This window comes from Arachis hypogaea, chromosome 4, assembly GCF_003086295.3.
Source record: "Arachis hypogaea cultivar Tifrunner chromosome 4, arahy.Tifrunner.gnm2.J5K5, whole genome shotgun sequence".
NCBI classification, from domain to species: domain Eukaryota; kingdom Viridiplantae; phylum Streptophyta; class Magnoliopsida; order Fabales; family Fabaceae; genus Arachis; species Arachis hypogaea.
In genome coordinates, this window is record NC_092039.1 from 88,446,087 (window position 1) to 88,468,688 (window position 22,602).

At 40.1% G+C, this 22,602-nt stretch overlaps 2 non-coding genes across 2 annotated transcripts; both read left to right on the forward strand.

Annotated features, from left to right (window-relative positions):
- Window positions 1-4,974: 4,974 nt before the first annotated feature.
- On the forward strand, window positions 4,975-5,082 carry LOC112799251 (small nucleolar RNA R71). Its single transcript, XR_003200826.1, has one exon. It is a non-coding gene; the product is annotated as a small nucleolar RNA R71 (small nucleolar RNA).
- Window positions 5,083-12,196: 7,114 nt separating this feature from the next.
- On the forward strand, window positions 12,197-12,304 carry LOC112799347 (small nucleolar RNA R71). Its single transcript, XR_003200921.1, has one exon. It is a non-coding gene; the product is annotated as a small nucleolar RNA R71 (small nucleolar RNA).
- Window positions 12,305-22,602: the final 10,298 nt, after the last annotated feature.

The window sequence follows — 22,602 nt, forward strand, 5'->3', positions numbered from 1 at the left end:
TCTCAATCAGGCCGGAATAGAATCCAGTGATTCTTTTGCGTCTGTCACTAACGCCCCGCCCTCAGGAGTTTGAAGCACGTCACAGTCATTCAATCATTGAATCCTACTCAGAATACCACAGACAAGGTTAGACCTTCCGGATTCTCTTGAATGCTGCCATCAGTTCTCGCCTATACCACGAAGATTCCGGTTAAATAATCCAAGAGATATTCACTAGAGCCTTGATCGCTTGTAGAACAGAAGTGGTTGTTAGTCACCTTGTTCATGGGTGAGAATGATGATGAGTGTCACGGATCATCACATTCATCAAGTTGAAGAACAAGTGATATCTTAGAACAAGAACAAGCGGAATTGAATGGAAGAACAATAGTAATTGCATTAATACTCGAGGTACAGCAGAGCTCCACACCTTAATCTATGGTGTGTAGAAGCTCCACCGTTGAAAATACATAAGAACAAGAGTGATCATTGGTTTCGGTCCCAGAGAGGGAACCAGAAGAACCAAGATGATAATACAATAGTAAAAGGTCCTACTTATAGAAAACTAGTAGCCTAAGGTTTACAGAGATGAGTAAATGACATAAAAATCCACTTCCGGGCCCACTTGGTGTGTGCTTGGGCTGAGCAATGAAGCATTTTCGTGTAGAGACTCTTCTTGGAGTTAAACGCCAGCTTTTATGCCAGTTTGGGCGTTTAACTCCCATTTTGGTGCCAGTTCCGGCGTTTAACGCTGGGATTTCTGAGGGTGACTTTGTACGCCGGTTTGGGCCATCAAATCTTGGGCAAAGTATGGACTATTATATATTTCTGGAAAGCCCAGGATGTCTACTTTCCAACGCCGTTGAGAGCGCGCCAATTGAGCTTCTGTAGCTCCAGAAAATCCACTTCGAGTGCAGAGAGGTCAGAATCCAACAGCATCTGCAGTCCTTTTCAGTCTCTGAATCAGATTTTTGCTCAGGTCCCTCAATTTCAGCCAGAAAATAACTGAAATCACAGAAAAACACACAAACTCATAGTAAAGTCCAGAAAAGTGAATTTTAACTAAAAACTAATAAAAATATACTAAAAACTAACTAAATCCTACTGAAAACATACTAAAAACAATGCCAAAAAGCGTATAAATTATCCGCTCATCACAACACCAAACTTAAATTGTTTCTTGTCCTCAAGCAACTGAAAATCAAATAAGATAAAAAGAAGAGAATATACTATAGACTCCAAATTATCAATGAAACTTAGCTCCAAATTAGATGAGCGGGACTAGTAGCTTTTTGCCTCCGAACAGTTTTGGCATCTCACTTTATCCTTTGAAATTCAGAATGATTGGCTTCTTTAGGAACTCAGAATCCAGATAGTGTTATTGATTCTCCTAGTTAAGTATGATGATTCTTGAACATAGCTACTTATTGAGTCTTGGCTGTGGCCCAAAGCACTCTGTCTTCCAGTATTACCACCGGATACATACATGCCACAGACACATAATTGGGTGAACCTTTTCAGATTGTGACTCAGCTTTGCTAAAGTCCCCAATTAGAGGTGTCCAGGGTTCTTAAGCACACTCTTATTTGCCTTGGATCACAACTCTTATTATATATTTTTCGTTTTTCTTCTTTTTTTTCCGTTTTTCTCTCTTTTTTTTTGTATTCACTGCTTTTTCTTGCTTCAAGAATCATTTTTATGATTTTTCAGATCCTCAGTAACATGTCTCCTTTTTCATCATTCTTTCAAGAGCCAACAATTTTAACATTCATGAACAACAAATTCAAAAGACATATGCACTGTTTAAGCATACATTCAGAAAACAAAAAGTATTGTCACCACATCAAACTAATTAAGCTAGTTTTAAAGATGAATTTGAAATCCTGTACTTCTTGTTCTTTTGTGATAAAAACAGTTTTCATTTAAGAGAGGTGATGGATTCATAGGACATTCATAACTTTAAGGCATAGACACTAAGACACTAATGATCATAAGACACAAACATAGATAAACATAAACATGAAAATTTGAAAAACAAGAAAATAAAGAACAAGGAGATTAAAGAACGGGTCCACCTTAGTGATGGCGGCTTGTTCTTCCTCTTGAAGGTCTTATGGAGTGCTTGAGCTCCTCAATGTCTCTTCCTTGTCTTTGTTGCTCCTCTCTCATGATTCTTTGATCTTCTCTAATCTCATAGAGGAGGATGGAATGTTCTTGGTGCTCCACCCTTAGTTGTCCCATGTTGGAACTCAATTCTCCTAGGGAGGTATTTAGTTGCTCCCCATAGTTTTGTGGAGGAAAGTGCATCCCTTGAGGTATCTCAGGGATTTCATGATGAGTGGGGTCTCATCCTTTTCTTAGTGATGGGCTTGAGGTCATGCCTTCTCAATTGAACCGGTTTCCCTCTTGAATCTCTCTTTTATTGAACGCCCTCTTCACAAATTTGACCCTTCTTCATGGCCACAGCTTCATAGAAGTGGTCTTGATGCACCCTTGAGATGAATCTCTCCATCTCCCATAACTCGGAGGTGAAAGCTTTTGCCTTCCCTTTCCTCTTTCTAGAGATTTCTCCGGCCTTGGATGCCATAAGTGGTTATGGAAAAACGAAAAGCAACGCTTTTACCACACCAAACTTAAAAGGTTTGCTCGTCCTCGAGCAAAAGAATAAAGAAGAGAGTAGAAGAAGAAGAAATTGAGGAGAGGGAGATGGCTTTGTGGTTCGGCCAAAAGGGGAAAAAGTAGTGTTTAGGGTGTGTGAAAATGAAGGAGTGAAGATGATAGTGGGATTTGATAGGTGGGGGGTTTTTGGGAGAGAGGTGTTGAGGTGATTGGTGAATGGGTGAAGAAGAGAGAGGGTGGTGGGGTTGGTGGGGATCCTGTGGGGTCCACAGATCCTTAGGTGTCAAGGAAAAGTCATCCCTGCACCAAATGGCATTCAAAAACACGTTTTGAGCCAATTCTGGCGTTAAACGCCGGGCTGGTGCCCATTTCTGGCGTTTAACGCCAGGTTCTTGCCCTTTCCTGGCGTTTAACGCCAGTCTGGTGCCCCTTTCTGGCGTTAAACGCCCAACTGCTAGCCTCACTGGCGTTTAAACGCCAGTGAGTTCTTCCTCCAGGGTGTGCTGTTTTTCTTCCTGTTTTTCATTCTGTTTTTGCTTTTTCAATTGATTTTGTGACTTCTCATGATCATCAACCTACAAAAAAGATAAAATAACAAAAGAAAATAGTTAATTATAAAACATTGGGTTGCCTCCCAACAAGCGCTTCTTTAATGTCAGTAGCTTGACAGAGGACTCTCATGGAGCCTCACAAATGCTCAGAGCCATGTTGGAACCTCCCAACACCAAACTTAGAGTTTGAATGTGGGGGTTCAACACCAAACTTAGAGTTTGGTTGTGGCCTCCCAACACCAAACTTAGAGTTTGACTGTGGGGGCTCTGTTTGGCTCTGTTTTGAGAGAAGCTCTTCATGCTTCTTCTCCATGGTGACAGAGGGATATCCTTGGGCCTTAAACACCAAGGATTCTTCATTCACTTGAATGATCAACTCTCCTCTATCAACATCAATCACAGCCCTTGCTGTGGCTAGGAAGGGTTTGCCAAGGATGATGGATTCATCCATGCTCTTCCCAGTCTCTAGGACTATGAAATCAGTAGGGATGTAATGGTCTTCAACTTTAACCAGAACATCCTCCACAAGTCCATAGGCTTGTTTTCTTGAGTTGTCTGCCATCTCTAGTGAGATTTTTTCAGCTTGCACCTCAAAGATCCCTAATTTCTCCATTATAGAGAGGGGCATGAGGTTTACACTTGACCCTAAGTCACACAAGGCCTTCTTGAAGGTCATGGTGCCTATGGTACAAGGTATAGAAAACTTCCCAGGGTCCTGTCTCTTTTGAGGCAGTTTCTGCCTAGACAAGTCATTCAGTTCTTTGGTGAGCAAAGGAGGTTCTTCCTCCCAAGTCTCATTTCCAAATAACTTGTCATTTAGCTTCATGATTGCTCCAAGGTATTTAGCAACTTGCTCCTCAGTGACATACTCATCCTCTTCAGAGGAAGAATACTCATCAGAGCTCATGAATGGCAGAAGTAAGTCCAATGGAATCTCTATGGTCTCATTTTGAGCCTCAGATTCCCATGGTTCCTCATTGGGGAACTCATTGGAGGCCAGTGGACGTCCAGTGAGGCCTTTCTCAGTGGCGTTCACTGCCTCTTCTTCCTCCCAGAATTCGGCCATGTTGATGGCTTTGCACTCTCCTTTTGGATTTTCTTCTGTATTGCTTGGAAGAGTACTTGGAGGGAGTTCAGTAATTTTCTTGCTCAGCTGACCCACTTGTCCTTCCAGATTCCTAATGGAGGACCTAGTTTCAGTCATGAAACTTTGAGTGGTTTTGATTAGATCAGAGACCATGGTTGCTAAGTCAGAGGTATTCTGCTTAGAGCTCTCTGTCTGTTGCTGAGAAGATGATGGAAAAGGTTTGCTATTGCTAAACCTGTTTCTTCCACCATTATTGTTATTGAAACCTTGTTGAGGTCTCTGTTGATCCTTCCATGAAAAATTTGGATGGTTTCTCCATGAAGGATTATAGGTGTTTCCATAGGGTTCTCCCATGTAATTCACCTCTTCCATTGAAGGGTTCTCAAGATCATAAGCTTCTTCCTCAGATGAAGCTTCCTTAGTACTGCTTGGTGCATTTTGTATTCCAAACAGACTTTGAGAAATCATATTGACTTGTTGGGTCAATATTTTATTCTGAGCCAAAATGGCATTCAGAGTGTCAATCTCAAGAACTCCTTTCTTCTGACTAGTCCCATTGTTCACAAGATTTCTTTCAGAAGTGTACATGAATTGGTTATTTGCAATCATTTCAATCAGTTCTTGAGCTTCAGTAGGCGTCTTCTTCAGATTAAGAGATCCTCCAGAAGAGCTATCCAAAGACATCTTGGACAGTTCAGAGAGACCATCATAGAAAATACCTATGATGCTCCATTCAGAAAGCATGTCAGAGGGACATTTTCTGATTAATTGTTTGTATCTTTCCCAAGCTTCATAGAGGGATTCTCCTTCCTTCTGTCTGAAGGTTTAGACTTCCACTCTAAGCTTACTCAATTTTTGAGGTGGAAAGAACTTTGCCAAGAAGGCATTGACTAGCTTTTCCCAAGAGTCCAGGCTTTCTTTAGGTTGAGAGTCCAACCATGTTCTAGCTCTGTCTCTTACAGCAAAAGGGAATAGCATCAGTCTGTAGACCTCAGGGTCAACCCCATTAGTCTTGACAGTGTCACAGATTTGCAAGAATTCAGCTAAAAACTGATGAGGATCTTCCAATGGAAGTCCATGAAACTTGCAATTCTGTTGCATTAGAGAAACTAATTGAGGTTTAAGCTCAAAGTTGTTTGCTCCAATGGCAGGGATAGAGATGCTTCTCCCATAGAAGTCGGGAGTAGGTGCAGTAAAGTCACCCAGCACCTTCCTTGCATTGTTGGCATTGTTGTTGTTTTCGGCTGCCATGTGTTCTTCTTCTTTGAAGAATTCGGTTAGGTGCTCTAAAGAGAGTTGTGCTTTGGCTTCTCTGAGCTTTCTCTTCAAGGTCCTTTCAGGTTCAGGATCAGCCTCAACAAGAATGCCTTTCTCTTTGCTCCTGCTCATAAGAAAGAGAAGGGAACAAGAAAATGTGGAATCCTCTATGTCACAGTATAGAGATTCCTTTAGGTGTCAGAGGAAAAGAAGAGTAGAAGACAGAAGTGGAAAATTTGAACTTAACAAAGAAGATGGAGTTCGAATTTTGCATTAAGGGATAGTGTTAGTCCATAAATAGAAGGATGTGAGAAGGAGGGAAGTAATTTTCGAAAATTAAGTGAACAATTTTGAAAACATTTTTGAAAAACATTACTTAATTTTCGAAAATGAAAATGGAAAAGAAATCAAGTGATTTTTGAAAAAGGATTTTGAAATTAGAAATCAAAAAGATTTGATTGAAAACTATTTTGAAAAAGATGTGATTAAGAAGATATGATTTATTTTAAAAGAAATGTGATTGAGAAGATATGATTTGAAAAACATTTTAAAAAAGATTTGATTTGAAAATTAAAAACTTTACTAACAAGAAAAGATATGATTCAAACATTAAACCTTTCTCAACAGAAAAGGCACATACTTAAAATGTTCAATCAAATCATTAATTGTTAGTAAGTATCTTTGAAAAAGGAAAGAAATTGATTTTGAAAACATTTGATTGAAAAGATTTGATTTGAAAAAGATTTGATTTTGAGAAAACTTTGAAAACTTGAAAAAAAAATTGATTTGAAAACAAAATCCTCCCCCTTGTGCCATCCTGGCGTTAAACGCCCAGAATGGTGCACATTCTGGCGTTTAACGCCCAAACTACTACCCTTTTGGGCGTTAAACGCCCAGCCAGGCACCCTGGCTGGCGTTTAAACGCCAGTCTGTCTTCTTCACTGGGCATTTTTGAATGCCCAGCTTTTTTCTGTGTGATTCCTCTGCAGTATGTTCTGAATCTTCAATTCTCTGTATTATTGACTTGAAAAGACACAAATTAAAAATATTTTTGGATTTTTAATAATAAAGAATAATCAAAATGCAACTAAAATCAAATAATAATGCATGCAAGACACCAAACTTAGCAGTTTGTATACCATTGACACTAACAAAATGAGAATGCATATAACAAAACACTCAAGTCAATAGAATTCAAAGATCAAAACAAAGAAATCATCAAGAACAACTTGAAGATCAATGAGGACACATGCATGAATGCAATAAGAATAGAAACATGCAATTGATACTAAACTTAAGATGAGACTCTAGACTCAAACAAGACATATTTTTGGATTTTATGATTTTGTAATTTTTTTGTGCTTTTTCGAAAATTAAGTGAAAAGGAAAATAAAGGTATCAAAATTCTTAATGAGAATTCCAGGAATCATGCAATGTTAGTCTAAAGTTTTAGTCTAAAGGAATTAGACATGGCCGGCCAAGCTTCAGTAGGACATTGCATTCAAGAGCTAAATTGATGAGAATCAATCAGCTTTGGTGATGATAAGAACATCACCCTGAAACACTAGAATTCATTCTTAAGAACTCTGAAGAAAAAATACCTAATCTAAGCAACAAGATGAACCGTCAGTTGTCCATACTCAAACAATCCCCGGCAACGGCGCCAAAAACTTGGTGTTGTTGCCGGATCTTGGCACTGATGTTACCAAAAGCTTGCTCAAAACTTGAACAATCCCCGGCAACGGCGCCAAAAACTTGGTGCGCGAAATTGTGAACTATACTTTTTCACAACTCTCATAATCCCCGGTCATGAGCCCCAAAAACTTGGTGGCTCAATACCATGGCATTACACAACTTCGCACAACTAACCAGCAAGTGCACTGGGTCGTCCAAGTAATAAACCTTACGCGAGTAAGGGTCGATCCCACGGAGATTGTTAGTATTGAAGCAAGCTATGGTCATCTTGTAAATCTTAGTCAGGCAAACTCAAATAGTAATGGTGATGAACAAAAATAACACAAAGGTAAAGATAGTGATACTTATGTAATTCATTGGTAGGAACTTCAGATAAGCGCATGAAGATGCCTTCCCTTCCGTCTCTCTGCTTTCCTACTGTCTTCATCCAATCCTTCTTACTCCTTTCCATGGCAAGCTTAAGCAAGGGTTTCACCGTTGTCAGTGGCTACCTCCCATCCTCTCAGTGAAAGCGATTGCATATGCTCTGTCACAGCATAGCGGAATTCATCTGTCGGTTCTCAATCAGGCCGGAATAGAATCCAGTGATTCTTTTGCGTCTGTCACTAACGCCCCGCCCTCAGGAGTTTGAAGCACGTCACAGTCATTCAATCATTGAATCCTACTCAGAATACCACAGACAAGGTTAGACCTTCCGGATTCTCTTGAATGCTGCCATCAGTTCTCGCCTATACCACGAAGATTCCGGTTAAAGAATCCAAGAGATATTCACTAGAGCCTTGATCGCTTGTAGAACAGAAGTGGTTGTCAGTCACCTTGTTCATAGGTGAGAATGATGATGAGTGTCACGGATCATCACATTCATCAAGTTGAAGAACAAGTGATATCTTAGAACAAGAACAAGCGGAATTGAATGGAAGAACAATAGTAATTGCATTAATACTCGAGGTACAGCAGAGCTCCACACCTTAATCTATGGTGTGTAGAAGCTCCACCGTTGAAAATACATAAGAACAAGAGTGATCATTGGTTTCGGTCCCAGAGAGGGAACCAGAAGAACCAAGATGATAATACAATAGTAAAAGGTCCTACTTATAGAAAACTAGTAGCCTAAGGTTTACAGAGATGAGTAAATGACATAAAAATCCACTTCCGGGCCCACTTGGTGTGTGCTTGGGCTGAGCAATGAAGCATTTTCGTGTAGAGACTCTTCTTGGAGTTAAACGCCAGCTTTTATGCCAGTTTGGGCGTTTAACTCCCATTTTGGTGCCAGTTCCGGCGTTTAACGCTGGGATTTCTGAGGGTGACTTTGTACGCCGGTTTGGGCCATCAAATCTTGGGCAAAGTATGGACTATCATATATTGCTGGAAAGCCCAGGATGTCTACTTTCCAACGCCGTTGAGAGCACGCCAATTGGGCTTCTGTAGCTCCAGAAAATCCACTTCGAGTTCAGGGAGGTCAGAATCCAACAGCATCTGCAGTCCTTTTCAGTCTCTGTATCAGATTTTTGCTCAGGTCCCTCAATTTCAGCCAGAAAATACCTGAAATCACAGAAAAACACACAAACTCATAGTAAAGTCCAGAAAAGTGAATTTTAACTAAAAACTAATAAAAATATACTAAAAACTAACTAAATCCTACTGAAAACATACTAAAAACAATGCCAAAAAGCGTATAAATTATCCGCTCATCAAAGGCTAACCTTGCTAAGGTAGAGGACTTGTCCGCCACCTTATAGAGTTCTTAGGCTATAACCTCATGAACTTCTATTTCTTCTCCAATCATGATGCTATGGATCATGATAGCCCGGTCTATGGTAACTTCGGACCGGTTGCTAGTGGGAATGATTGAGCGTTGGATGAACTCCAACCATCCTCTAGCCATGGGTTTGAGGTCATGCCTTCTCAATTGAACCGGCTTTCCTCTTGAATCTCTCTTCCATTGGGCGCCCTCTTCACATATGATCGTGAGGACTTGGTCCAACCTTTGATCAAAGTTGACCCTTCTAGTGTAAGGATGTTCATCTCCTTGCATCATAGGCAAGTTGAACACCACCCTCACACTTTCCGGACTAAAATCCAAGTATTTCCCCCGAACCATAGTAAGATAATTCTTTGGATTCGGGTTCACACTTTGGTCATGGTTCTTGGTGATCCATGCATTGGCATAGAACTCTTGAACCATCAAGATTCTGGCTTGTTGAATGGGGTTGGTAAGAACTTCCCAACCTCTTCTTCGGATCTCATGTCGGATCTCCGGATATTCACCCTTTTTGAGTGAAAAAGGGACCTCGGGGATCACCTTCTTCAAGGCCACAACTTCATAGAAGTGGTCTTGATGCACCCTTGAGATGAATCTTTCCATCTCCCATGACTCGGAGGTGGAAGCTTTTGCCTTCCCTTTCCTCTTTCTAGAGGTTTCTCTGGCCTTGGATGCCATAAATGATTATGGAAAAACAAAAAGCAATGCTTTTACCACACCAAACTTAAAATGTTTGCTCGTCCTCGAGCAAAAGAAGAAAGAAGAGAGTAGAAGAAGAAGAAATGAGGGGAAAGGGAATGGCTTTAATTTTCGGCCAAGAAGGGGAGAAGTGGTGTTGAAGGTGTGTGAAAATGAAGGAGTGAAGGAGGGTTTATATAGGAGAGGGGGAGAGGGATGTTCGGCCATTTGAGGGTGGGTTTGGGTGGGAAAGTGGTTTGAATTTGAATGGTGAGGTAGGTGGGGTTTTATGAAGGATGGATGTGAGTGGTGAAGAGAAAGATGGGATTTGATAGGTGAAGGGTTTTTGGGGAAGAGGTGTTGAGGTGATTGGTGAATGGGTGAAGAAGAGAGAGAGAGTTGTAGGGTAGGTGGGGATCCTATGGGGTCCACAGATCCTGAGGTGTCAAGGAAAAGTCATCCCTGCACCAAATGGCAAAAAAAATCACGTTTTTAGCCATTTCTGGCGTTAAACGCCGGGCTGGTGCCCATTTCTGGCGTTTAACGCCAGCTTCTTGCCCCTTTCTGGCGTTTAACGCCAGTCTGGTGCCCCTTTCTGGCGTTAAACGCCCAGAATGGTGCCAGACTGGGCGTTAAACGCCCAACAGCTAACCTCACTGGCGTTTAAACGCCAGTGGGTGCGTCCTCCAGGGTGTGCTATTTTTCTTCCTGTTTTTCATTTTGTTTTTGCTTTTTTCATTGATTTTGTGTCTTCTTATGATCATCAACCTACAAAAAATATAAAATAACAAAATAAAATAGATAAGATATAACATTGGGTTGCCTCCCAACAAGCGCTTCTTTAATGTCAGTAGCTTGACAGAGGACTCTCATGGAGCCTCACAGATACTCAGAGCCATGTAGGAACCTCCCAACACCAAACTTAGAGTTTGAATGTGGGGGTTCAACACCAAACTTAGAGTTTGGGTGTGGCCTCCCAACACCAAACTTAGAGTTTGGCTGTGGGGGCTCTGTTTGGCTCTGCTTTGAGAGGTGCTCTGCATGCTTCCTCTCCATGATGACAGAGGGGCATCCTTGAGCCTTAAACACCAAGGATTCTTCATTCACTTGAATGATCAACTCTCCTCTATCAACATCAATCAAAGCCTTTGCTGTGGCTAGGAAGGGTCTGCCAAGGATTATGGATTCATCCATGCACTTCCCAGTCTCTAGGACTATGAAATCAGTAGGGATGTAATGATCTTCAACTTTGACCAGAACATCCTCTACAAGTCCGTGGGCTTGTTTTCTTGAATTGTCTGCCATCTCTAGTGAGATTTTTGCAGCTTGCACCTCAGAGATCCCTAACTTCTCCATTACAGAGAGAGGCATGAGGTTAACACTTGACCCTAAGTCACACAAGGCCTTCTTGAAGGTCATGGTGCCTATGGTACAAGGTATTGAAAACTTCCCAGGATCCTGTCTCTTTTGAGGCAGTTTCTGCCTAGACAAGTCATCCAGTTCTTTGGTGAGCAAAGGAGGTTTATCCTCCCAAGTCTCATTTCCAAACAACTTGTCATTCAGCTTCATGATTGCTCCAAGGTATTTAGCAACTTGCTCCTCAGTGACATACTCATCCTCTTCAGAGGAAGAATACTCATCAGAGCTCATGAATGGCAGAAGTAAGTCCAATGGAATCTCTATGGTCTCAGTTTGAGCCTCAGATTCCCATGATTCCTCATTGGGGAACTCATTAGAGGTCAGTGGACGTCCAGTGAGGCCTTCCTCAGTGGCGTTCGCTGCCTCTTCTTCCTCCCAAAATTCGGCCATGTTGATGGCCTTGCACTCTCCTTTTGGATTTTCTTCTGTATTGCGTGGGAGAGTACTAGGAGGGAGTTCAGTAATTTTCTTGCTCAGCTGACCCAGTTGTCCTTCCAAGTTTCTAATGGAAGACCTAGTTTCAGTCATGAAACTTTGAGTGGTTTTGATTAGATCAGAGACCATGGTTGCTAAGTCAGAGTTATTCTGCTTAGAACTCTCTGTCTGTTGCTGAGAAGATGGTGGAAAAGGCTTGCTATTGCTAAACCTGTTTCTTCCACCATTATTGTTGTTGAAACCTTGTTGAGGTCTCTGTTGATCCTTCCATGAGAGATTTGGATGATTTCTCCATGAAGGATTATAGGTGTTTCCATAGGGTTCTCCCATGTAATTCACCTCTTCCATTGAAGGGTTCTCAGGATCATAAGCTTCTTCCTCAGATGAAGCTTCCTTAGTACTGCTTGGTGCATTTTGCATTCCAGACAGACTTTGAGAAATCATATTGACTTGTTGAGTCAATATTTTGTTCTGAGCCAATATGGCATTCAAAGTGTCAATCTCAAGAACTCCTCTCTTCTGACTAGTCCCATTGTTCACAGGATTCCTTTCAGAAGTATACATGAATTGGTTATTTGCAACCATTTCAATCAGTTCTTGAGCTTCAGTAGGCGTCTTCTTCAAATGAAGAGATCCTCCAGCAGAGCTATCCAGACACATCTTGGATAGTTCAGAGAGACCATCATAGAAAATACCTATGATGCTCCATTCAGAAAGCATATCAGAAGGACACTTTCTGATTAATTGTTTGTATCTTTCCCAAGCTTCATAGAGGGATTCTCCTTCCTTCTGTCTGAAGGTTTGGACTTCCACTCTAAGCTTACTCAATTTTTGAGGTGGAAAGAACTTTGCCAAGAAGGCATTGACTAGCTTTTCCCAAGAGTCCAGGCTTTCTTTAGGTTGAGAGTCCAACCATGTTCTAGCTCTGTCTCTTACAGCAAAAGGGAATAGCATAAGTCTGTAGACCTCAGGGTCAACCCCATTAGTCTTGACAGTGTCACAGATTTGCAAGAACTCAGCTAAAAACTGATGAGGATCTTCTAGTGGAAGTCCATGGAACTTGCAATTCTGTTGCATTAGAGAAACTATTTGAGGCTTAAGCTCAAAGTTGTTTGCTCCAATGGCAGGGATAGAGATGCTTCTCCCATAGAAGTCGGGAGTAGGTGCAGTAAAGTCACCCAGCACCTTCCTTGTATTGTTGGCATTGTTGTTGTTTTCGGCTGCCATGTGTTCTTTTTCCTTGAATAATTCGGTTAGGTCCTCTACAGAGAGTTGTGCCTTAGCTTCTCTTAGCTTTCTCTTCAAGGTCCTTTCAGGTTCAGGATCAGCCTCAACAAGAATGCCTTTGTCTTTGCTCCTGCTCATATGAGAGAGAAGAGAACAAGAAAATATGGAATCCTCTATGTCACAGTATAGAGATTCCTTGAAGTGTCATAGGAAAAGAAGAGTAGAAGACAAAAGTAGAAAATTCGAACTTATCACAGGAGATGGAGTTCGAATTTTGCATTAAGGAATAGTGTTAGTCCATAAATAGAAGGATGTGAAAAGAAGGGAAGTGATTTTCGAAAATTAAGTAAAAATTTTGAAAACATTTTTGAAAAATATTACTTAATTTTCGAAAATGAAAGTGGGAAAGAAGTAAAGTGCTTTTTGAAAAAGATTTTGAAATTAGAAATCAGAGAGATTTGATTGAAAATTATTTTGAAAAAGATGTGGTTAAGAAAATTTGATTGGTTTTTAAAAAGATGTGATTGAGAAGATATGATTTGAAAAACATTTTAAAAAGATTTGATTTTGAAAATTTAAAAACTTGACTAACAAGAAAAGATATGATTCAAACATTAAACCTTTCTCAACAGAAAAGGCAACATACTTGAAGTGTTGAATCAAATCATTAATTGATAGTAAGTATCTTTGAAAAAGGAAAGAAATTGATTTTGAAAAAGATTTGATTGAAAAGATTGATTTTGAAAAACATATGATTGAAAAGATATGATGTGAAAAAGATTTGATTTTGAAAAACTTTGAAAACCTGAAAAAAAATTGCATTGAAAAACAGAATCTTCCCCCTTGTGCCATCCTGGCGTTAAACGCCCAGAATGGTGCACATTCTGGCGTTTAACGCCCAAAACTATACCTTTTTGGGCGTTAAACGCCCAACCAGGTACCCTGGCTGGCGTTTAAACGCCAGTCTGTCCTTCTTCACTGGGCGTTTTGAACGCCCAACTTTTTCTGTGTAATTCCTCTGCTGTATGTTCTGAATCTTCAATTCTCTGTATCATTGACTTGAGAAGACACAAATTAAAAATATTTTTGGATTTTTAATAATAAGAACAAATCAAAATGCAACAAGAATCAAATAACAATGCATGCAAGACACCAAACTTAGCAGTTTGTATACTACTGACACCATATGAGACACATAAACACTCAAGTCAAAAGAATTCAAAGATCAGAGTAAGAAATCATCAAGAACAACTTGAAGATCCTTAAGACATATGAATGAATGCATACAATTGACACCAAACGTAAGATGAGACACTAGACTCAGACAAGAAATTTTTTGGTTTTTTATGATTTTTTTGATTTTTTGTGTTTTTCGAAAATTAAAAGGGAAAAGATATCAAAATTCTTAATGAGAATTCCAGGAATCAGTGCAATGCTAGTCTAAGACTCCGGTCCAGGAATTAGACATGGCTTCACAGCCAGCCAAGCTTTCAAAGAAAGCTTCGGTCCAAAACACTAGACCTGGCCAATGGCCAGCCAAGCCTTAGCAGATCACTGCTCCAAAAGCAAGATTGATAAAGATCAACAAGCTCTTGTGATGATAAGTTGAAACCTCGGTCCAATGAGATTAGACATGGCTTCTCAGCCAGCCAGACTTCAACAAATCATCATGAAACTCTAGAATTCATCTTCAAGAATTTCGAAAAAAATAAATACCTAATCTAAGCAACAAGATGAACCTTCAGTTGTCCAAACTGAACAATCCCTGGCACTGATGTTACCAAAAGCTTGCTCAAAACTTGAACAATCCCCGGCAACGGCGCCAAAAACTTGGTGCGCGAAATTGTGAACAATACTTTTCACAACTCTCATAATCCCCGGTCATGAACCCCAAAAACTTGGTAGCTCAATACCATGGCATTACACAACTTCGCACAACTAACCAGCAAGTGCACTGGGTCGTCCAAGTAATAAACCTTACGCGAGTAAGGGTCGATCCCACGGAGATTGTTAGTATTGAAGCAAGCTATGGTCATCTTGTAAATCTTAGTCAGGCAAACTCAAATGGATATGGTGATGAACGAAAATAAACAATAAGATAAAGATAGAGGTACTTATGTAATTCATTGGTAGGAGCTTCAGATAAGCGCATGAAGATGCCTTCCCTTCCGTCTCTCTGCTTTCCTACTGTCTTCATCCAATCCTTCTTATTCCTTTCCATGGCAAGCTCACGTAGGGTTTCACCGTTGTCAATGGCTACCTCCCATCCTCTCAGTGAAAACGTTTGCCTATGCTCTGTCACAGCATGGGGTAATCAGCTGTCGGTTCTCGGTCAGGCCGGAATAGAATCCATCGATTCTTTTGCGTCTGTCACTAACGCCCCGCCTGCTAGGAGTTTGAAGCACGTCACAATCATTCAATCATTGAATCCTACTCAGAATACCACAGACAAGGTTAGACCTTCCGGATTCTCTTGAATGCCGCCATCAGTTCTCGCCTATACCACGAAGACTCTGATCTCACGGAATGGCTGGCTCGTTTGTCAGACGAGCACTAGGTTGTCAGGCGATCAACCATGCATCGTGCAATCAGGAATCCAAGAGATATTCACTCAATCGAAGGTAGAACGGAGGTGGTTGTCAGTCACACGTTCATAAGTGAGAATGATGATGAGTGTCACAGATCATCACATTCATCAAGTTGAAGAACAAGTGATATCTTAGAACAAGAACAAGCGGAATTGAATGGAAGAACAATAGTAATTGCATTAATACTCGAGGTACAGCAGAGCTCCACACCTTAATCTATGGTGTGTAGAAACTCCACCGTTGAAAATACATAAGAACAAGGTCTAGGCATGGCCGAATGGCCAGCCTCCCAAAGTGATCAAAAGATCTAAAGAAAAAGGTTCCAAAGATCAAAAGATGTAAATACAGTAGTAAAAGGTCCTACTTATAGAAAACTAGTAGCCTAAGGTTTACATAAATGAGTAAATGACATAAAAATCCACTTCCGGGCCCACTTGTTGTGTGCTTGGGCTGAGCAATGAAGCACTTTCGTGCAGAGACTTCTCTTGGAGTTAAACGCCAGCTTTTATGCCAGTTTGGGCGTTTAACTCCCATTTGGGTGCCAGTTCCGGCGTTTAACGCTGGAATTCCTGAGGGTGACTTTGAACGCCGGTTTGGGCCATCAAATCTTGGGCAAAGTATGGACTATCATATATTGCTGGAAAGCCCAGGATGTCTACTTTCCAACGCCATTGAGAGCGCGCCAATTGGGCTTCTGTAGCTCCATAAAATCCACTTCGAGTGCAGGGAGGTCAGAATCCAACAGCATCTGCAGTCCTTTTTAGTCTCTGAATCAGATTTTTGCTCATGTCCCTCAATTTCAGCCAGAAAATACCTGAAATCACAGAAAAACACACAAACTCATAGTAAAGTCCAGAAAAGTGAATTTTAGCTAAAAACAAATGAAAATATACTAAAAACTAACTAGATCATACTAAAAACATACTAAAAACAATGCCAAAAAGCGTACAAATTATCCGCTCATCAATGGCCAGCTTAGATCTCTTTGCGGCTTTAAGAGCAAACGGAAAATGACTCGCACTCAGAGATGGTATGCAAGATTCACTGAGGTTTCACACTTCAATTTGAGGTGCAAGGATTGGTGTCAAGCTCAATTGAAAGGATCTCAGAAGCTGTTTGGTCACTGCAGTGAGAATTCAGACTACTCACCACCCGGCTGGAAAGATGTAGATCAAGACAAAGACGGATGTAGAAGACAAGTTTGGGATCCTGGAGTCTGTTCTGACATTCAACACCCCGGGAGCCTTGAAGCCTGTTTGAACTCACCTAAGGGCTTTACATGCCTCGTTTGGGACCCCGGAGGCTGTTGAAATTCCAAACATTGGTGGAGATTCCTGGATCAGTACAAGCATAAGCCACCATGACAGGAAGCTCATCAAATGTCCAACTTAAGGACTTTAACTAAAAATGCTAGGTGGGAGACAACCCACCATGGTATGATCGTTCTTTCACCATTCTACTTTATTTTTGAATTTTGTTTGAACCTGCAATTTTCACATGACATTCATTGCATTTTGCATTTTGCATACTGCATAAAAAAAATCACTCGCGACACGACCGCGTCGATGATGCGTCCGCGTCATATGTGCGTTGGGAAGAAAATAATATGAACAGAGAGTCACGCGAAAGCGCGGCTGGAGGCGTGCCTTTGGCACAAATTGGTCCATGCGACCGCGTCAATGACGCGTCCACGGCATGTGGGAAAAATGCCACCCACGCGTCAGCGTCACCCACGCGTCCGCGTCACCCACGCGAACGCGTGCCTTAAAATCGACATAAAAAGGGTGTATGGCCGAAAGTTGAGCTAGAATTTGGCTGGACTCGTGCTAGAAGCACAAGCCCTGCCACGCGTACGCGTGCCCCACGTGTTCGCGTCGTTTTCAAATTTAGGCCATCCACGCGATTGCGTCACCCAAAGATTTGGCAATATGAATTTCAAACAGAGAGTTGCGCGACCACGAGGCTGCACTCGCGCTAATGGCACAAATCGATCCACGCGACCGCGTGGATGACGCGTCCGCGTCATTTCATAGAAGCGCTATCCACGCGAACGCGTCACTCACGCGTCCGCGTCACAAGCGGCGCATAGCTTATCCAAATCCGCCAAATATCTTATCTTTTTCTTCCCCATATCTAAATCTTTTCTTTCCCTCTTATTTCTTTCTTCCTCATTTCTTACTTTCTTTTTTTTACATTGGTGTTAAAATTCTCTTTTTCAATTATTGCATCTTTTCTTGAATTATTCTGGTGCTTCATGACTTGTTTTATTCTGATTGGGTATTATTATTCATAAATCAATGCTAATTTTTATAATACTGATATTCCTTTTGTATTGATATGCACTCACTCTATCTTGCATTACCCACACTCTCTTTCCCATTGTTGCAACTTTTTGCACTATTGATATGGCATGTGCTTTTATTATTTTCTCACTTGCATGTTGTAGCTACCATGTAATTAAGGCCATTATTATTTGGCATTAACCAACCCATATTTTATTTATTTTCTTATCTTTATTTCTGGGTTACTTTTCCTCCTTTTTCTCTTCTTTCAGGATGGTCACCGAGAGGAAGGGAAAAGGAAGAACTTCTATATAGGAAGACAAACAAGCCCATCTGCACAATCCTTGGAGAAAAGCATCAGTTGAAGCGACCCGTCCACTTGCACATCTTAGCATGCACCGAGGATGATGCAATCTTTAAGTGTGGGGAGGTCGATACCAACTTCCAGGGGTTACTTACCTTCTTTTCAACACCAATACTCTATTTTCTTTGTTTGTTCATTGTTGCATTTGCATATTTGATTACATGTTTGTTTGATTTTATGCATTTAAGTACTACTTGGTTGAAAAATAATGAGTTTCTTTTTAAGACCCTATTTTTGATAAATTTCACTAATTTAAATTAAAAAAAATTAAAATTTTCTATGTGTTAAATTTGTTTGAAGTTGTATTTGGAAGATGGTTTTTAAGCCAAAGAACACACAACCTGTGAGATTTTGAGCCTATCTACATGGTTACATTATTTAACCATAATATTTTTATTCTTGTGTGTTTCCTTCTCTATGAATATAATCTATATTTTGTTCCATTCTATATGTCCATTATTTAGTGTATTTACATGCTTGCATATGATTGAGGCCATTATTCAAATTTTTGCTCACTTATCCCAAATAAGCTTACCTGTTATATCACCCTTGTTAGCCCCCTTAAGCCTTTTAATCCCCTTCTGTTCTATAACCACATTACTGGCCTTAAGCAGAAAAATAATTTAAAAATCCCAAGTTGAATCCTTGGTTAGCTTAAGATAGAAATTGTGTATCAACTAAGTGTGGAGAAATTTATAGGAACATGGGATGATAGGAAAAAGGTATTAAGGTGAATAAATTATTTGAAATTTGGGAGCATGCTCAAGTGAAATCAAAATAATTAAAACACTATGTGCATTGATATATTATTCTTATATTTAAAAAAATAAGAAAAAAAGAAAAAAAGAAAAAAATTTATTAAGTAATTAAATAAGGGGACAAAAATTACCCCAATGCAAAAATTAAAGAATCAATGCACATGGGATATAATCAAAAATAAAATTGGTGCATGAGTATGTAACACACAAGTGGGAAAATTGGGCAGCTAGGCAAGATTTCTAGATTATATAGAGTATGTATATGTTAGGTGACATCTTAGACTAATCAAAGGTTTAATTATTAGCTCACTTAGCCTTATATATATACCCTTACCCTTACCTTAGCCCTATTACAACCTTGAAAAAGATCTCATGATGTTTGTATGTATACATTAAATATTTGTTGATTGGTTGGATGAAGAACAAGGTTTAGAAAGCATGAATAGGGAAGAGTAGAGTGATTACCCTATACACTAGAGAGACTAGATTGATATACATTACCAGTGAGGGTTCAATGCTTGATTCTATGTTTCCCGCTTTCATTAGCTATCTTCTTACAAGTTTACTTACATTTTACTGTATAATTTGAATTAGTGGAATTTGATTCATATTTGTCTTGAAGAACTTATTTACTTTTAACCAATTAGGTAGAAACATTTTTCATGTAGTTGCATTCATATAGATAGGTTGCATTTCATACATTCTATCATTCCTCTTCACTCTCTTATAGCTTCTCTTGAGCTTAGCATGAGGACATGATAATGTTTAAGTGTGGGGAGGTTGATAAACCACTATTTTATGGTTTATCTTGTGCTCAATTGAGTGGTTTTTATCAAGCCTTTGCCCACTTATTCATATGATTTACATGGTTTTACATTCTCCTTCCTGATTTTGTGCTATGATTGAAAACATGCTTCTTTGGCCTTATATTTGCTAATATTAATCCTTTCTTATTACCATTAGATGCCGTGATATGTGTGTTAAGTGTTTTCAGGGATTACAGGGTAGGAATGGCTTAGAGGATGGAAAGGAAGCATGCAAAACTGGAAGGAATACAAGGAACGGAAGGAACTGCTAAAGCTGTCTAGCCTGACCTCTTGGTACTAAATCGACCATAACTTGAGCTACAGAAGTCCAAATGAGATGGTTCTAATTGCGTTGGAAAGATAACATCCGAGGCTTCGTAACGATATATAATTTGCTATAGCTGCCTCGAAGTTAGGCAATGCGAACACGTGGATGACGCGCCCATATTGCATCTGCGAACTTCAATCCACGCAAACGCGTGGACAACGCCTCCGCGTCACTTTGCCGCGACCTGTACGAATCAGAAAGCGCTGGGAGTGATTTTTGGGTTGTTTCTAACCCAGTTTTTGACCCAAAAAGCACAGATTAGAGGCTATAAAGTGGGAGAATCCATTCATTCATGAGATACATCATACAACAATCATTCATTCATACATAGTTTTAGGATTATATGTAGTTTCTAGAGAGAGAGGTTCTCTCCTCTCTCTTAGGATTAGGATTAGGATTTCTTCTTCAGTCACAGGTTCAATATTTCTTTTACTTTATATTTCTCTTCTACTTTTAGATACTCTAATGCTTTTATTTGTATTTGATTTATGTTGCCCAATTGGCTTATGAACTTTTCCATGTTAGATTTGACTGCTTTTATTAATATAAATTGAGGTATTTCAGACTCATGATTGCTTTTCCCTAATTTTTATTTAGATTATTTACTATTGGCTTTGGTTGATTAATTGGTGACTCTGGAGTTATCAAACTCATCGTGATTGATAATTGTTATTTTCGCTAATCGAATCGCATTCCAATAACTCTAGTCTTTCCTTAGGAATTGACTAGGACCTGAGGATCAAACTGATTAGTCCACTTGACCTTCCTTTATTTAGTAAAGGTTAACTAGGTGGGAGTAAAAACATAATTCTCATCACCATTGATAAGGATAACTGGGATAGGACTTCTAATTTCCACACTTTGTCAAGAGTTTTATTAGTTATTAATTTATTAATTCTTGCAATCTAATTCTTCTGCTCAAAAACCCTTTTCAAAACCCAAAACACTATTTTTCATAACCAATAATAAAACACACCTCCCTGCAATTCCTTGAGAAGACGACTCGAGGTTTGAATACTTCGGTTTATAAATTTTATTCGGTTTGTTACTTGTGACAACCAAACGTTTGTAAGAAAGGTTGATTGCTTGGTTTAGAGGCGTGCTGGTGCGCGAAATTGTGAACAATACTTTTTCACAACTCTCATAATCCCCGGTAATGGCTCCAAAAACGTGGTAGCTCAATACCATGGCATTACACAACTTCGCACAACTAACCAGCAAGTGCACTGGGTCGTCCAAGTAATAAACCTTACGTGAGTAAGGGTCGATCCCACGGAGATTGTTAGTATTGAAGCAAGCTATGGTCATCTTGTAAATCTTAGTCAGGCAAACTCAAATGTATATGGGTGATGAACGAAAATAACATAAAAGATAAGGATAGAGATACTTATGTAATTCATTGGTAGGAACTTCAGATAAGCGTATGAAGATGCCTTTCCTTCCGTCTCTCTGCTTTCCTACTGTCTTCATCCAATCCTTCTTACTCCTTTCCATGGCAAGCTTAAGCAAGGGTTTCACCGTTGTCAGTGGCTACCTCCCATCCTCTCAGTGAAAGCGATTGCATATGCTCTGTCACAGCATAGCGGAATTCATCTGTCGGTTCTCAATCAGGCCGGAATAGAATCCAGTGATTCTTTTGCGTCTGTCACTAACGCCCCGCCCTCAGGAGTTTGAAGCACGTCACAGTCATTCAGTCATTGAATCCTACTCAGAATACCACAGACAAGGTTAGACCTTCCGGATTCTCTTGAATGCCGCCATCAGTTCTCGCCTATACCACGAAGATTCCGATTAAAGAACCCAAGAGATATTCACTATAGCCTTGATCGCTTGTAGAACAAGAGTGGTTGTCAGTCACTTTGTTCATGGGTGAGAATGATGATGAGTGTCACGGATCATCACATTCATCAAGTTGAAGAACAAGTGATATCTTGGATAAAGAACAAGCGGAATTGAATGGAAGAACAATAGTAATTGCATTAATACTCGAGGTACAGCAGAGCTCCACACCTTAATCTTTGGTGTGTAGAAACTCCACCGTTGAAAATACATAAGCATAAGGTCTAGGCATGGCCGAATGGCCAGCCTCCCAATGATCTAAGAACTAAAATGTCCAAAGATGATCTAGAGATCTAAAGTGATCCAAAGATTTTTTTATACAATAGTCAAAGGTCCTACTTATAGAAAACTAGTAGCCTAAGGTGTACAGAAATGAGTAAATGACATAAAAATCCTCTTCCGGGCCCACTTGGTGTGTGCTTGGGCTGAGCATTGAAGCATTTTTCGTGCAGAGACTCTTCTTGGAGTTAAACGCCAGCTTTAGTGCCAGTTTGGGCGTTTAACTCCCATTTGGGTGCCAGTTCCAGCGTTTAACGCTGGGATTTCTTGAGGTGACTTTGAACGCCGGTTTGGGCCATCAAATCTTGAGAAAAGTATGGACTATCATATATTGCTGGAAAGCCCAGGATGTCTACTTTCCAACGCCATTGAGAGCGCGCCAATTGGGCTTCTGTAGCTCCAGAAAATCCACTTCGAGTGCAGGGAGGTCAGAATCCAACAGCATCTGCAGTCCTTTTTGGTCTCTGAATCAGATTTTTGCTCAGGTCTCTCAATTTCAGCCAGAAAATACCTGAAATCACAGAAAAACACACAAACTCATAGTGAAGTCCAGAAAAGTGAATTTTAACTAAAAACTAATAAAAATATACTAAAAACTAACTAGATCCTACTGAAAACATACTAAAAACAATGCCAAAAAGTATACAAA